This window comes from Crocuta crocuta, unplaced genomic scaffold (genome assembly GCF_008692635.1).
Source record: "Crocuta crocuta isolate KB4526 unplaced genomic scaffold, BGI_CrCroc_1.0 scaffold367, whole genome shotgun sequence".
In the NCBI taxonomy this organism is placed as follows: Eukaryota; Metazoa; Chordata; class Mammalia; order Carnivora; family Hyaenidae; genus Crocuta; species Crocuta crocuta.
The window spans coordinates 1,202,610-1,218,375 of NW_027527936.1; the positions used below are offsets into that span (position 1 = coordinate 1,202,610).

Here is a 15,766-nt window from a genome sequence, read left to right on the forward strand (position 1 = left end):
CTCGCTCGAACCAACAGCCTCACCCAGGGCCACTCAGTCATCTGGAGAACCAGGGCCCCTGGCTTTGGAAACGTTGCGATGTCCTAGGGTTGTGTTACCATAAATCCAACTATTTCTCCCAGGCGTGATGGTGTGGGAAAAATCATACAGTCCTTTGCTATACTCTTCACTGGCACTAGCCAATCTTACATTTTTCCTTTTTTTGGTTAAATTCAATATGCTAGGGCACCTGGGTGGCTCAGTCGGTTGAGCGTCAGACTCTTGGTTTCGGCTCAGGTCGTGATCTTGAGATTTGTGGGATCGAGCCTTTCGTCGGACTCTGGAACCTGCTTGGGATTCTCTCTCTTCCTCTCTCTCTCTCTCTCTCTCTCTGCCCCTCCCCAGCTCTCTCACTCTTCTCTCAAAATAAATAAACTTAAAAAAAGATGTCAATAATAATAACTAATAACAATAGGTACTTTAATCAAGGCAAAATGCAGGGGGTCTGCTGGCCACTTTACACACACTATCTCATTGAATCCTCACAACAACCCCGGCATGTGGGTGTGATTATTATTCTCATCTTACAGATACAGGACCTGAGTCTCAGAGAGGGAAAGCAGCTAGCCTGACGTCACAGAGCTGATAAATGCCGAAGCTCACACCACAGCTCCAACCCCAGTCGGTGGACCTCGAAGACCTTGATCTGCAGCCCACTTGCCATAGGTGTCCGGGAGCCCATCACAGGCAGTAGACGGGGTGGGGGCGGGGAGGCAGGTGTAGTTACTGGGGCTCCTCGGAGAGGAGATTGCGACCCGGATGCTCAGGTCTTGGTGCTGGGCCCATCCCGGCTCTGCCTCCTGCCAGCTGTGTGTCCTTGCTCATGTTGTTACCTTCTCTGTGTGTTTAGTTCCTCTCCTGCGACGTGGGGTGATGGTAAGTCCTCCCTTTGGGCCTGCGGCGAGAAGGAAGCACGATGATGTTCGTGAACGGGTTTTGAGGCCACGAAGCGCCGTGCTCAGTGTGTTACTACCCACTCCCCAGACTTCCAGGGTGGGGGCCCAGGGGGAGGGGCCGGGGCTGCTCTGGGGGACATTGGACGGGGAAGCGCTGGACTGAGCCTCTTCTGTGTAGAGGGAGGCAGGTGAATGGCTTGCTCAGCCAACCTCACATGACAAGAGGAACCAGCTAACTAGGTCACCTTGCAAGAGGAAAGAGCTATTCCGGGAGCTGCCTGCCGCCTCCCGAAGCAGAAGCTGCAGAACTGGGCTATTTCAGGGGCGGCGCAGAGAGCTCGTCCAACAACCATCTTGGATCTGGTCCCTGCCTTTGTGCCTCAGGCCCGGAGAGGCCAGGCAGACCCTGAGGGGGCGCTGCACTGGTGCCCTCTACAGGGCTGCTCTGGGGTCGGCAGTGGCAACCGGGGGCCATCGCAGCAGGACTTTCCCCGCCCCTGGAAGCCACCATTCCAGGAGAGGACGGTGGGTGAGGACAGCAAGACGCCAGGCCTGGCTGCGACTCTCTTAAATCCAGTAGCCCTGTGACCCCGGGCCATTTGCTTTACCATCCCGGGCTTGGGTCTCCCCACCTGTAAAGCATGGTGTTCCCAGTAATCCCATAACTCAATCCCAGCACTTCTCTGCCTGTCTTAATCATTTTTTGACCTGCATTGCAAGGGGCAATGGTGCTTATGCCCTAGGACCGTTTTGAGGATTAAATGAGATGATGACATTAAACACCAAGCGAAGGTCTGGCCAAAGGAAGTACTTGACAAACAGTTCTAGTTCCTAAGTGGGCTTCTGGGGTATTCCATGCTGCGGTGGTAGCCGCGGGAAGGACAGTAGATTGCTCCACACGTTTGAAAAGAAGGCTGTGCGTTGTGGGATGAGGTGGGGGGCAGGTGGAGGGAGAGATTGTGCTGCCGAAGCTGGGCTTTAGGGGCGCTGGCTCTGGCTCTGTGAGCACCATGAAAAGAAGACTCCTTTTGGAAGGAACTTGGGGATTTGGGGCCAACGAGTGCTGTGTGTGAGAATCACTCAGCTCTGTGCAGCAAGTCTGTGCTCTGAGCTTCAGGTGCCTTATCTGCAAAACTGGGGTGGAGGCATTTATCTCCTATGCTCTGGCAAGGAACAAATGAGGTCATTACCACAAAGCCTTGCACTTGGCACCTCGTGCATGCTCGAGAAACGCCAGCTGGAATTGTTCTCTTACCTGATGCCCACAGCAACCCCGTGCAGAGAGTGTTACTATTCCCATTTTGTAGATGAGGAGACAGAGGCACAGAGAGGTTAGGTAGTTTCCTCGAGGTCCCACAGGAAACAATCTTGTCAAGACTTGAATCCAGGCTAACTCTGGGATTTGTGCTTTTTGCCGCCTTCCCTGGCATGTGGCAAGTACGAGATGAAGTATATATAGACATGCAGTTACAGAGCTGGGACCGGTGCCCAGGATGGCACAGTGATGTAAGCAGTGGGCAGTAATGCACCTGTTGCCAATATAATTATGCATCTCATCGCGACCATCATCAGAATCGAACTGGAAATGATAAAGCTTGAGAGTGGCCAGTGAAGGTCGAGGGTATTCCATGATACTAGAAAAGACAAGAAATCTGTCAAAAATAAGGGGCAAAAAACTAGAGTCATAAGCAGCTTCCTTGCAACATTATCAGTAATTACAAAAGGAAAATAGAAAAAATGTATGTTTCAAACAATAAGGGAGTGATTTAATAAGTTATGGTTGATCTCTTTGGTGGAAAATGACACACCCATTTAAAAACAATGATAATCTGACTTAACATGGAAAATGTTTACTTGCCATTACGGTTAAAAGGAAAAGGCTGGTACAAAATTCTATTTCTGCTCTAATTACACCTCTACTAAAACCATCACCTGCATGTAGAGAAGAGTTGAAAGAGAACATGCAAACAGGTGATGTGTTAAATGCTGGAATCGAGGATTTCTTATTTTTTGCAATTGATTTCATAAGTCGACCATAATTTAGTGAGCACTTTCTTAAGTGTCAGTCCCCATGTGAAGCATGGTTATTAGTGTGTATTAGAATGTATTAGGGCTATCTTAGCAGGAGGACTTACAGAGAAAAGAGGTTTTATTGTCTTTCAGAATATTCTGGGGGGAGGGAATTGAAAGCTGATGTGACAGCTTCAGGGTGCCAGGGGCCCCGATCTCTCTGGTGACTCCACTCCCAGGGAGTTGTTCTTTTCCATGTGGTCCGATGACATATCAGCCCGTTCACCGTCCATCCAGCAGGAGGGGGGATGGGGGGGCGTGCCCCTTCCCAGGAAACCTATGACTGGCAGTGGCTCATACCATCCCCATTCTTTTTTCTCTTCTTCCTCTAATTAAAGTTTATTTGTTTATTTTGAAAGAGAAAGAGAGTGGGGGAGGGGCAGCGAGAGGGAGGGAGAGAGAATCCCAAGCAGGCTCCATGCTGTCAGTGCAAAGCCCTATGTGGGGCTCGAACCCACAAACTATGAGATTATGACCTGAGCCGAAACCTAGAGTCGGAAGCTTAACAAACTGAGCCACCCAGGCGCCCCTCATACCATACCCGCTCTTATGCATTAGTCAGAACTTTGTCTCTTGGCCACCCCAAGCTGCAAAGCAAACTGGGACATGTCATTACTTTGGGAGGCCACGAGCCTCCCTAAAAATCCAAGCTAATGTAGAAGAAGGGAGGATGGCAACTGGAGGACCTCTTTTGCAGCATGTCAAGCTAAGTAAGTGGAGGCCACATCCTTGAAGAAACCACTGTCCACTGAAAGGGAAATGCATGGCCAGAGATGATTGACAGACAGTCAGAGATGTGCTGGGATTGAGTTATGGGATGACTGGGGACAGATGGCCAGCGCTGTCCGGTGGGGTGTTAGCAGCTCCGTCCCCTGTGAAGATTTTGTCTGACACTGAGCTCCCTCCCCAAGATCTGATAGCTCTGAGCAGCGGCGAGTGCACTCCAGACCCAAGCTGGCACCATCCAGTGTCTTCTAGGATGGTGAATGCAGTCCAGAGACTCAGGATCTGGGCACTGTAGCCCTGTCCCCAGAAGGACCCTGGACCTGTCCTTCGTATTGATTGTTTATTCAACCCCTCGGCCTTCGATCTGTGATGTGCCTCCGTAGCCTCCCAAGAAATCCATCAATCCCCCTACCTTCACTTTGTTTTTGTTTTTGTTTTTGTTTTTGACTTAGGGTATTTAGGTCCTGAGACCAAAATAAGCTGAAGTAATTCAGGGGTCAGGATAAGTTAACAAGCAGTTTTGCTGAGATTCAATTCCAAGTGGGTATTTCCCCCAGGTGCAGTGAGAAGCCAGGAGGGTTTTAAGGAGGGCAAAGGGGAAGGTTTTCCAGGCAGGGACTCAGCAGTAATAAATCTGGAAGCCTTTTACTTCTGTTAGTGGTTTATCGATTTTGTAACAAAACGACCACCAGAGAAGAGAAAATTCTTAACAGAGACACTAGAGGGATCGGGATGGCAGAGTTCTGGACAAGGAGGCTGGAGTCCTGCCATCCAAGGGAAACCTGGTTTCTGGGTGATCCTAAGCATGCACAGAGATCTTTCTGGATCTGTTTCTTCAATTCTAGGAGAAAAATCCTTATTTACTTCAGTGAGTTAAAAAAAAATCACAGCGGTATATATGAAAACTTGACACTACTGCTCTCTCTGGATCTGTTTCACCCTGTGGTATAACTGTCAGCTTTTTCCTTCCCCTACCTTCCTCTGCAGCCACTCTATCTGCAGATGCAAGAGCCCAGGACAGGTGTCCGAGGCCATCCACTTCTCCCCACCAGCCTGGCCACCGGCTTGTCTGAGCCCCGCGGACAAGTGCTTCGCCTTCTGACTGGCCCCACCTGCTGTGACATTGTCTCCTTCCAATCTGTTCTCTACAAACCAGCCAACGTGATCTTTTAAAAAGTCAGATAAAGTGAAAGAGGCCAGTCTGAAAAGGCTGCATACTGTATGATTCCAACTACATGACATTCTGGAAGATAGAACTATGGAGACGGTAAAAAGATCAGTGGTTTCCAGGGTTTTCCTGGGGAGGGAAGGAAGGATGGGTGGAGCACAGGTGATTTCTGGGAGGGCGGTGAAGTTGTTCTATATGATACTGTAAAGGTGGAAAGATGTCATTCATTACATATTTGTACAACACAGAGTATTGTAAACTGTGGAGTTTAATTAATGGATAATTATTGGCTCATTAATTGTATCAAATGTATCACACTAATGCGTGATGTTAATAATAGGGGAAATTGTGTGTGTGTGTGTGTGTGTGTGTGTGTGTGTGTGTGTGTGTGTGTGTTGAGGGTATGAGGATATATGGGAATTCTCGGTACTTTCCCCTTAATTTTTTAAAAATGACTCTAAACCTAGGGGTGCCTGGGTGGTGCAGTCGGTTATGTGTCCAGCTATGATCTCTGCTCAGGTCATGAGCTCATGGTTTGTGGGTTCGAGCCCTGCATTGGACTTTGCAGCTGGCAGCGTGGAGCTTGCTTGGGATTCTCTCTCTCCTTCTCTCTTGTTCCCTCCCCTGCTTGTGCTGTCTCTGTCTCAAAATAAATACACGCAAAAAAATAATAAAGCCCATTAATTTAAAAAAGTCAGATGGCAGGGTGCCTGGGTGGCTCAGTTGGTTAAGCGCTGACTTCAGCTCCAGTCACAATCTCACAGTTCGTGGGTTTGAGCTCCGTACCAGGCTCTATGCTGACAGCTCAGAGCCTGGAGCCTGGAGCTTTGCTTTGGATTCGATGTCTCCCTTTCTTCCCCTCCCCCGCTCGTGCTCTGTTTGTCTCTGTCTCTCAAAAATAAATAAATGTTAAAAAAAATTGTTCTTAAAAAGTCAGATTGTGCCATTTCCCTATTTAAAATTCTCCAACTGCTTCTATCATATTTTGAAAAACATAAAAAATCACGAAAAATAACAAAACTCCTTCCTCTGGCTGGTGAAGCTTCTGCAATGTGGCCCCTTCCTCACGGTCTCCCTTCACTGACTGATACTCCAGCTACACTGGGCTTCCCTCTGTTCCCCAAACACGCCCAGTTGATGCCCCTGGCTCTTCCCCAGCATTTGCTGTTCCCTTTGTCTACATGCTCTTCCCCCTGATGTTCAGGTGGCTGGTTTTCTCTTATCATTTGGGTCTTGGTTAATATGTCAACTCCTTAGAAAGTTGTTAGCAGGGGCGCCTGGGTGGCTCAGTTGGTGAAGCGTCCCACTTCGGCTCAGGTCATGATCTCACAATTTGTGGGTTCGAGCCCCGTGTCGGGCTCTGTGCTGACAGCTCAGAGCCTGGAGCCTGCTTCTGATTGTGTCTCCCTCTCTCTCTGCCCCTCCCCTGCTCACACTCTGTCTCTTTCTCTCTCTCAAAAATGAATAAATATTTAAATAATATATATATATATGAAAAAGAAAGTTGTGGGCAACCAGTCACTGCTGGCCATATAACCCTATTTTAGTTCTTTGCATGAATTACTGGCTGATATTTTTCCTGCACGTGCCTTTTTGTCTTTGTTTCGTGTCTGGATCCCCACTGGAATATAGTCTCCATGGGAACAGGGGTCTTTTCTCCCTTTTCCACTGCTGTATCCCCAGCTTCTAGAACAGTGCCTGGCATATCAAAGGTGCTCGACAGATACTTGTTGAATGAATGAATGAATGAATGAGAGAACGAATGGATGAATGTGTTGAAACCCACTCAGGCCTGGGCCTGAGCCGGCTCCCAGCTCCTGCAGAAGGACCCCTGGCATCTCACCATCTAATACACAAAGGTTTATACTGAACGTCCAGAACGAAATCTGGAGTGGTTAGCACGGCCATGCAGTCAGATAGTCTGGGTTCAAGTCCTGGCTCTGGTCCATAATAGCTGTGGTCTATAAACCACTCAGAAATGTTCCTAGAGCTATTACATACTTAAGAAATGCTGGTCATTGCCATTATCATGCAGGCCATATAAAGACACACAAAACAGCATGCTTCTTTTTTTGTTTTTGTAAGTAAGCTTCACACCCAGTGCAGAGCCCAGCGCTGGCCTTGAACTCACCATGCCCTTGAGACAAAGACCTGAGCCAAGATCAAGAGTCAGATGCTTAACCAACTGAGCCACCCAGGAGCCCCCAAACAGCACACTTCTGACGCGAGTTCCAGGGATGTAGGAAATTGCTTCACTCCTTGGTTTCTGGATTGCTCACTGCAGGCCTTTGGGAGGGAGCAGGGGGAGGAGCGGGGATGTTTGGGGGACCCGGCATGCTCCCAGCGGCCCCGTGGGGGAGATGCTAGTTTACGGAGGGCTGAGATTCAGGGCGTGAAGGGGCTTGCCTGCGCAGCACAGCCAGCACGTGGCAGAGCCAGGAATGGCACTGAGTCTGACCGAGGTCATTGTGTCCATGCCCCTGCCCCTCCCCCTCCCTGCCAGCCCTGGAGTCCCCGGGGGGACCAGCCCGGAGCCTGCGGTCCTGTGTGGCTGGCAGCAAGACAAGGGTGGGCTGCGGGTGTGGATGGACCTTCGGATTCCAACCAGGGTGGGCCCTGGGGCGAGGCTCCACGCTGAAGACATGGGGCCACCATGCTTTCTGCCCACAGACAAGTGGCCTCCATAAGGACAACACTCTGCAAAGCATGGCTGGTGGCAAAGGCCCACTGACTCTCTGCAATGTGGTGTCGTGGTGAGGCTGGTCCGTCTTGTATGGCAGCCAGTTCCCAAATTCCATGACAGGCTGGAGCCTCTGCAAGGCTGTGCCCATGGGAGGGGACCTCGAGGAGGGCACACAGGCCTGTGAGGAACGGCAGCAACCATCTCGTTGACACCATCTCGTTGGGGCCCAGCGCGGGGCATGGTCACCCTGCAGGTTGGTGGCGGGAGGCTCCGGGGCGGGTCCCGGGAGAGGCCACACCACTGCAGGCCTCGGTGGCACTGTCTCCCCCCCCAGACCCTCCCATCGCAGCTTGTGCTCACCCTTGAGCTCCCCTGAGACCCAGATTCGAGGACTGGCTCTTGCCCTCACTAGGTGTGAGCAGGTGGCTCAGTGACCTCTCTGGGCCTCAGTTTCCTCAGTTTTAAAGGAGGGAAAACAGCACACGGCTTTGCAGAGCTGGAAAGACCAAGTGCATGTGTATGTGTGAAGCACGGGCACGGTGGCTGGGATGCGGCAAGTGGACAGTAAATGTCTAGTTTCCCTCTTTCCTCAAATCCACTACCCACGTGAGCAGCAGAGACGGCCTCCTACGGCTCAGCCATGCTCAGGGCACCTCCCCATCAGCAGTCCCTCACTCTGCCAACGGCCTCTAGCATTAGGTCCAAATTCAGGACACCCAGGCTATTTTAAGTTACAGTTTTTAAATGTTTAGTTATCTTTGAGAGAGAGAGAGAATGAGTGGGGGGGTGGAGAGAGAGAGAGAGAGAGAGAGTCACAGAATCTGAAGCAGGCTCCAGGCTCTGAGCTGTCAGCACAGAGCCCGATGTGGGACTCAAACCCACGAACGGTGAGATCATGACCTGAGCTGAAGTCGGACGCTTAACCAACTGAGCCGCCCAGGCACCCCCACCCCAGGCTATTTTACCTGCCCCCTTTTCTGCCATCTCTTTCAGTTTTGTTTTGTTGTTTTGTTTTTTTGAGGGGCGCCTCCACATATACATATATGGAGAGAGAGAGCACAAACACGGGAGGGACAGAGAGAGGTGGGGGAGAGAAAAAGAATCTCAAGCAGGTTCTGCATTGTCAGCACAGAGCCCGATGCGGAGCTCGAACCCACGAACCGTGAGATCATGACCTGAGCGGAAGTCGGATGCTTAACTGACTGGGCCCCCAGGCGCCCCTCTTTATACCTAACATGTTAAGTTGATAGTAAACGAGTCCACAGCCGTGTTTGGAGATGTCGCACACGTACCTCTGTCTTGTAGACCCAATGCCCTTTAACATATGAAGCGTTCCGAGAAAGCCTTCAGGAAAGAAATCTGTGTAACCTTGTTCAATCCAGAATTTTCCAAATGAGTTTGGCTGCGAAACCCTATTAATATCCCACAGAAGACGCTTGTGTTTCCTGAACACCGTTTGCAATTTCCTGCCCGCACGCTCTGTGTAGGTTGGTCTTGCTTCCCCCGAAGGCTTCCTCCCTCCCCAGCTTCCTCCCCAGTACTAATCCCCGGAGGCCCAGATTGGTGACCTCTCCTCCGTCTGGCAGGGTGAGTCCCTCCTCTGGGCCCCCTCGGCCCGGGGTGCGTGCCCCTGCTCTAGCTCTCCCACCCCAGGTGCTGGCCCCCCTCCCCCACACCCCAGTGTCTGCCTCTCTGCCCCCTCTTCTGCTCCCCACCAGCCCATTTCTTTCCTCTTTTCTGTCCTCTATTCGTGGAGGCACATCAAAAACGCCTCCTCTAAGAACCTCTTTCATATGCTCCCATCAAGAAAAAACCTCTCTTTTCCTCATGCTTTAGAGTTAAAGCTCAGTGAGGGTAGGACCCATGTTTTTAATTTCTCCATAGTGCTTTGGGTTTAGGAGGTGCTTGGCAGGGGTGCATGTCTACTCGTACATTCGGCCAATATTTACGGAACACCTGTTATGGGCCTTCTGCTGAGTGCTGGGGATATAATGGGAAACATGACAGACATGGAAGGTGGTGAGGGAAGTGGGGAAAAGCAAGGACTCTGGAGCAGACAGCTTGGGTTCAAACCCTGGCTTCACCATTTAGTAGCTGTGCATCCCTGGGCAGGTTACTAGACCTCTCTGGGTTTCAGTTTCCTCACTCTTATAACAGGAAAAGATAAAGATCTGTCTTAAGGGGTTATGGTGAGATTTAAATGAGATGATAAAGGCAATGTGCTTAGAGTGTGACCCAGCGCATAGGAAGGCCTGCACATACTTTGGCTATTATTATCCTAAGACATGGTTTGGCCTCACAGAGAGTGCTGTCTACAGGGAACACAGACACTGAAAGACTAATTATACAAATAACTACCTGTTTCTGAGATGTACCAAGAAGGAAGAGAAAAGTGCACTAGGGGCCAGAGAACAGATGGCCTGGATTTGTCCAGAGGGTCAAGGAAGGCTTCTCAGAGGATATGACATCTAAACCAAGACTGAGGATGAGCGGGAAATGCCAGGCCAAGTGGGAATTGAAGGGTGTTCCATGCAGAGGGAATAGCATGTGCAAAGCCTCAGGAGGGAGCTTGGCATTTTGGAAGGACTCAGAGATGGGCAGAGTGATGGAAGCACAGAGAACAGGGGGCAGAGGTAGAGGTGAGTGTGGAGGGCAGGGCAGGGCAGGGCACGTCAGGACTTGGGGCTTCATCCCAGGAGGTTGGGAAGCCTTTGGAGGTTTTGATCAGGGCAGTGATCGTACCTGCATCTTAACAAACCATTCCAGAGACAGGTGGAGAACCTCAATGGGAGGCTAGTCTCTGGTGCTTATTTTGGGGTGTAGGCTGTGGGGAAAGATGCATGTGTCCGAGAGCGGTTCGGAGATCAGACGCCGGACAAGAAGGTGTGCCCCATCGGACTGGGAGCAGGGGAAGGAGAGACGTGGTGAAGATGGGTGTAGATTCTCTGCCTGAGCACCCGGAGAAGGGAGGAAGAACCTGCTCAGACGTGGAGGGACGTGATGAGCCCAGTTTGAGCTTGAGGGCGCAGGGGGGTTAGTAATTTAAGGGGAGTAAAAATAATACACCAGGCCAAATCATGCTGTATGGACGATGTAAGGGTAGGTGAGGTAATCATAGGTTGAGCAGAGACTGGGTTGGGGAGTCTATTCCTTTGTTTCATGGAAAAGAAGTTGCAGATGGAGATGCTTTGAGCACAGAGATGTGCACGGGGAGCTTTGGTGGGGCTTCGGCCATAGCAGCTCCCCGTAGACGGGGGCTCTTCCCAGCCCTGGAAATGGGTGAAGAATCTAGACAGGCACCACAATCTGCACATGCTCTGGTGTCACTTAGGAGATTTCACTCACTCCGTCACTCATTCATTCAACAAACATTTATCACTTATTTATCTATCTATGTTCTAGGGCTTAGGCGTATAAAAGGTCTAAAAATCCCTCAGCTTCTGCCAGAGGAGATAGACAACAAACACATCAGCATATAATTAATCTCAGGTCTGCTACAAAGGAAAAGAAAGGAGGGTCACAGCCTGGAAAGTGACAAGGAAGGCTCTGAGTTGAGTGGAGAGGCATGCGAGACTGCCTGAATGGGAGGCACCTGAGTTTCAATAAAACAATCGAGAAATCACAGATTGCTGATTTGGAAGTCTATGTGAGGGCACCTTTGTGGTTTCTGTTGTCTTTAAATATATATTATTAAATTTAACTGGCACGCATATTAAATAACTGATGTAAACATCAAATATTAAATAACTGATGTAAATGTTACAACTTAGTAGAGTGTGAAATAAAAGCCTTAAAAATGAACAATGAAATCAGTGAAGAAAATTGTAGCCAAAAAATGTCAGAGCATTCCCAAAGCAGTGCCACCTCTAAGAGGGATGGGTCAGTGTGACAAGCCAGTGTGCAGAGGCTCCTGAAGTCTTTCATGATCCACTTGATACAAAGGAGTGGATCACATGGATATGATAGGGAAAAAATACTTAAATTTTTTGTAAGCTTGATGCAAATTACTGAACTTACTGGGGTGCCTGGGTGGCTCAGTCGTTAAGCGTCCGACTTCGGCTCAGGTTATTATCTCGCGGATCGTGGGTTTGAGCCCCGCATCGGGCTGTGTGCTGACAATGCAGAGCCTGGAGCCTGCTTCAGATTCTGTCTGTCTGTCTGTCTGTCTCTCTCTCTCTGCCCCTCCCCCGCTCACACTCTGTCTCTGTCTTTCTCTCTTTCAAAAATAAACATTAAAAAAATAATAAAAGGTGTGATACGCCCCTTCAAAAGGAGGTGGGTGGCAAAGGGTAATGAGTTTCACCAATGAACAGAGGATTTAGATTAGTCATTTGCCGAAGAAGACTTTGGGTGTCCTAAAAGACACTTGACCGTTCTGAGTTTAGAACAACCCAGAAAATTTACACATCGTGACAGGAAGCTAGTTGTGAAACGGGAAGAAGCTTTTTTGAATGATCAACACCATGTTTTGCCCATGCTGGAAAAGAAACCGTTCTTGAGGGAGAGCTGAACCGTCTCTTTCTTCTCGCTGCAGAAACACAGACGTACAAAATCGTTGTTGAGAATGTGAAGGCGCAAGCAAAGAAAATGCAGCCCCAAATGTAGGAAATAGTAAAGGAGTGTCAGACGGGCGATTTAAGATACTCTTACGTACCTTTCTGGATTCTGTGACTTGTGAGCTACTGGTCAGCTGCTGACATTTTATAATCTGTTGGAATTTATTTGCTCATTACAAATACATCTTCCTACACTTAAATTCATTAGCTATTGCTGTCATCTTGCTATAACGCCCCCAAACTCAGCGGCTTACAACCATAATGATTTATTTACATAGGTGTGCAGACCCGCTGGGGCCCTGCAGCTTTAGGCTAGAGCAGCTGGGGTCAGACGATCTGCGATGGGCTCAGGGGAAGGCTCTGCTCCAAGGGTTACATCTCCCACCCAGGACCAGTGTGCTAGGAAATGTCCTCGTGACGACAGCAAGCAAAGCGGCCTTAGAAACAGCATGCTGTCATTCCCACCCCATTCCATTGGTTAAAGCAAGTCACGTGGCCAAGCCCCCAGTCAAGAACCGTGGAAGAAAGTCACAAGGCAGAAGTGTATGCACAGGGAGGGGTGAAGATTTGGCCCAATAAGGCAATCTCCTATTCAGATGTCATTTTACACTTGTCATTTCATAATCTTTATCTTAAAGAGCTCATCTCCCCAAACTGTGCAAACCTCAGGCTTCCAAAAGCCCTGGACCTCTTCCTAGTGGCTGTGTTTGTTTGATGGTGCCCAGGGTAGCTGCAGTGACTGCTCTAACAATGAACATCCTGCAGTGTTAGTCCTGTTAGTCTCTTGAAATACTTGATACCACAAAGTCCTCTTGAATTCAAAGTCCATTTACATCATTTCAAGCCATTTCATTCATCAATGACGGAGAAGGAAGGGCTGTTAGATTCTTTAATACGATTTCAGTTGTCATAAGTCCTTAAATGGTTGCAAAAAAAGTGGCGATAGTAATTTATAGAGGTAACTATATTTAAAATTTTCAATGGAGTCGTGCCTGGGTGGCTCAGTCAGTTAAGCAGGCAACTTTGGCTCAGGTCATGATCTCACAGTTTGTGGGTTCAAGCCCCGCGTTGGGCTCTGTGCCCACAGCTGGGAGCCCAGAGCCTGCTTCAGATTCTGTGTCTCCCTCTCTCTCTGCCCCTCCCCTCCCCTCTCCCTGTCTCTCCCTCTCCCCAAAATAAATAAACATTAAAAATATTTTTTAAAGTTTCAATCAAAAATTTTGTGTAGCTGCTGCAAATACAAAATCTGATCTAAAAATTTGTGTTCACAGAAGCAAGCTCAAATCTCAAAGTAAAAATTTTGAAAAAATTTTATTTGAAAGTGTTTACAAATTTGACATTGAGTGTCATTGCTAACTGTTTAACTGTTTTTCAAGGGGATCCTAAGTGACAGAAAGAAACGATCATAACCTTTGGTTTTGTTCCTGTTTGTCCATGTATATTATGCTTGGTTTAGTTATTTGTCATAACATAACATGCTACCCAAAACAAAAGCCAGAATTTTGACTATAATCTACAAGTAACATAAATTCCCTCATCCCATCCTCTGTCTGACCCAGCACTACATTTTGGCTTTCATGGATCTGGATGATTCTGCCTTCGTGGGCCTCTTCCTACACACACACACACACACACACACACACACACACACACGTACATTTATTATATAACTGCATTGATATAAAGATTATATTAATATTATACATTATGCTTTGACCTTTGCTTCTGATTTAAAGGAAATTTAAACATTTTGATGGGTGGTACAACCATTGTGGACCCAAGGCGCTGAGTCCACATGCCCAATGGATAAGCGGGCCCTACGCCCTCAAGTGGGGTACCGATCACTCTGGATCCTACGCTCATCATTCCTTGTTTTCCTTTTTTATATCGTAATTTATTGCACTCTATGTGTTCCTTTAAAGAATCGCTTTTTAAATGCTCATTCATTTATTTTGAGAGCGAGAGAGCCGGGGAGGGGCAGATAGAGAGGGAGCAGAGCCCAAGATGGGGCTCAATCTCATGAAATGTGGGACCATGACCTGACCATGACTTCAAAACCAAGAGTCAGATGCTTAACCAACTGAGGCACCCAGGCGCCCCCAGAACCCTTTTAATATTAGTCATTTTTAACTTTACGAAAGGATATCATATTGCATACAATCCTTTGAGATTTACTTTTCTCGCTTAGCGTTAGATTGGTGAGATGAATTTATACTTGAACCTGCCCCCGGAGCTCATTCATTTTGACTGCTGCCTCTTGTATATCGTGTGTGAGCGTTTCACAGCTTACTCACCATTTTCCCATCGATTGGCACTTGAAACGGACATTTTCCGGCATTTCTTACAAGAACAAAGAACTGGAATATCTCAATGGCTCATAACACCAAATAGTGCTCACTCTGGGAGGCTAAGGGTCGGCTGCAGCTCTGCTGGGAAAGAATCTTCACCAACAGGGAGACCTGGCAAGGGTGAGGAAAAGAACAATTATGAATAAGTAATGCGATTGATCCCAGATGGTTTCCAGGCATACTACGTGGGCAGCTCTGCTGCTATACAGGGAAAGCTTCTGGGTCGTAAGCTCTATCAATGCTCAGCTTCAGAAGACAATGCCAGACTTTTCCACAGTGATTTCACCAGTTTACATGCCGTCAACAATGTGCAGAAGGTCCTAGGGATCCACACCCCTTCCAACACCCGGGATTATCAGACTTTTAACTATTGCAAATGGAAGGGATGGAAAATGGTGTTTCACTGAGGCTTTGATTTACATTTTCCTGATCCCTAACAATGTTTGACATCTCTTCACACTGACTGGCTTCCCATGTTTCTTCCTCTCTGAAACATCTTGCTTATAGACTTTGTCCACTTTTCTTTGTTGTTGTTGTTGTGCTGTTTTTCTTACTGATTTGTAGTTCTTTTTTTTTTTCTGCTTATTTATTTATTTTGAGAAAGTGAGAGCGAGCGAGTGGGGAGGGGCAGAGAGAAGAAGAAAAGAGACAGAGAACCCCAAGCGGGCTCCACACTGTCAGCAGGGAGCCTGATGCAGGGCTGGAACCCACAAACCACAAGATCATGACCTGATCCGGAATCACGAGTCAGTCGCTTAACCAACTGAGCCACCCAGGTGTTCTTGATTTGTAGTTCTTTATATATTCTTCATACTATTCCCTTGGTGCTTAGGTTGTCTCCTCCTATCTCATAACTTGCTTTTCACTTCCTTTAAGGTGACTTTCCTTTTAAGTTCTTAACTTTAATACAGTCAGGTTTATCAATCTTCTATTTTTCGGTAAATGCTTCTGAGGCCTTATTTAAGAAATCTTTCTCTACCCCAAACTCTAAAAGTATTTACCTCTATTTCTACTAAGGTCTTCTTTTGGAAGTGTAGCCTCTTAATCCACCTAGAGCTATCTCTATATATGCTGTGAAGTCATTTTTTCCGGGCTCCGTTTATCGTACCCTCTTTCTTTTATTCACCATGATGTGCCACCTGTGCTATGTCCCAAAGTCCCATATATGCATGGGTGTGGTTCTGGGCCTCTCTATTCCATCTTACCAGCCAGTCTGTCCCCATGCACTCCCATACTGCTTTCGCAGCATATAGCTGCAGAGGAAGGCCTGATTTCTGGGG

At 48.2% G+C, this 15,766-nt stretch overlaps 1 long non-coding RNA gene across 1 annotated transcript in view; it reads right to left on the bottom strand.

Moving 5' to 3' along the window:
- Window positions 1-486: 486 nt before the first annotated feature.
- Window positions 487-15,766, bottom strand: part of LOC144221635 (uncharacterized) — a 21,721-nt gene continuing 6,441 nt past the window's right edge. Inside the window, exons 2-4 of the long non-coding RNA XR_013332121.1 lie at window positions 14,433-14,597; window positions 2,191-2,569; window positions 487-934 (exon numbers count right to left, since the gene is read on the bottom strand). This is a non-coding gene — a long non-coding RNA (uncharacterized LOC144221635). The remainder of the gene's footprint in view (window positions 935-2,190; window positions 2,570-14,432; window positions 14,598-15,766) is intronic.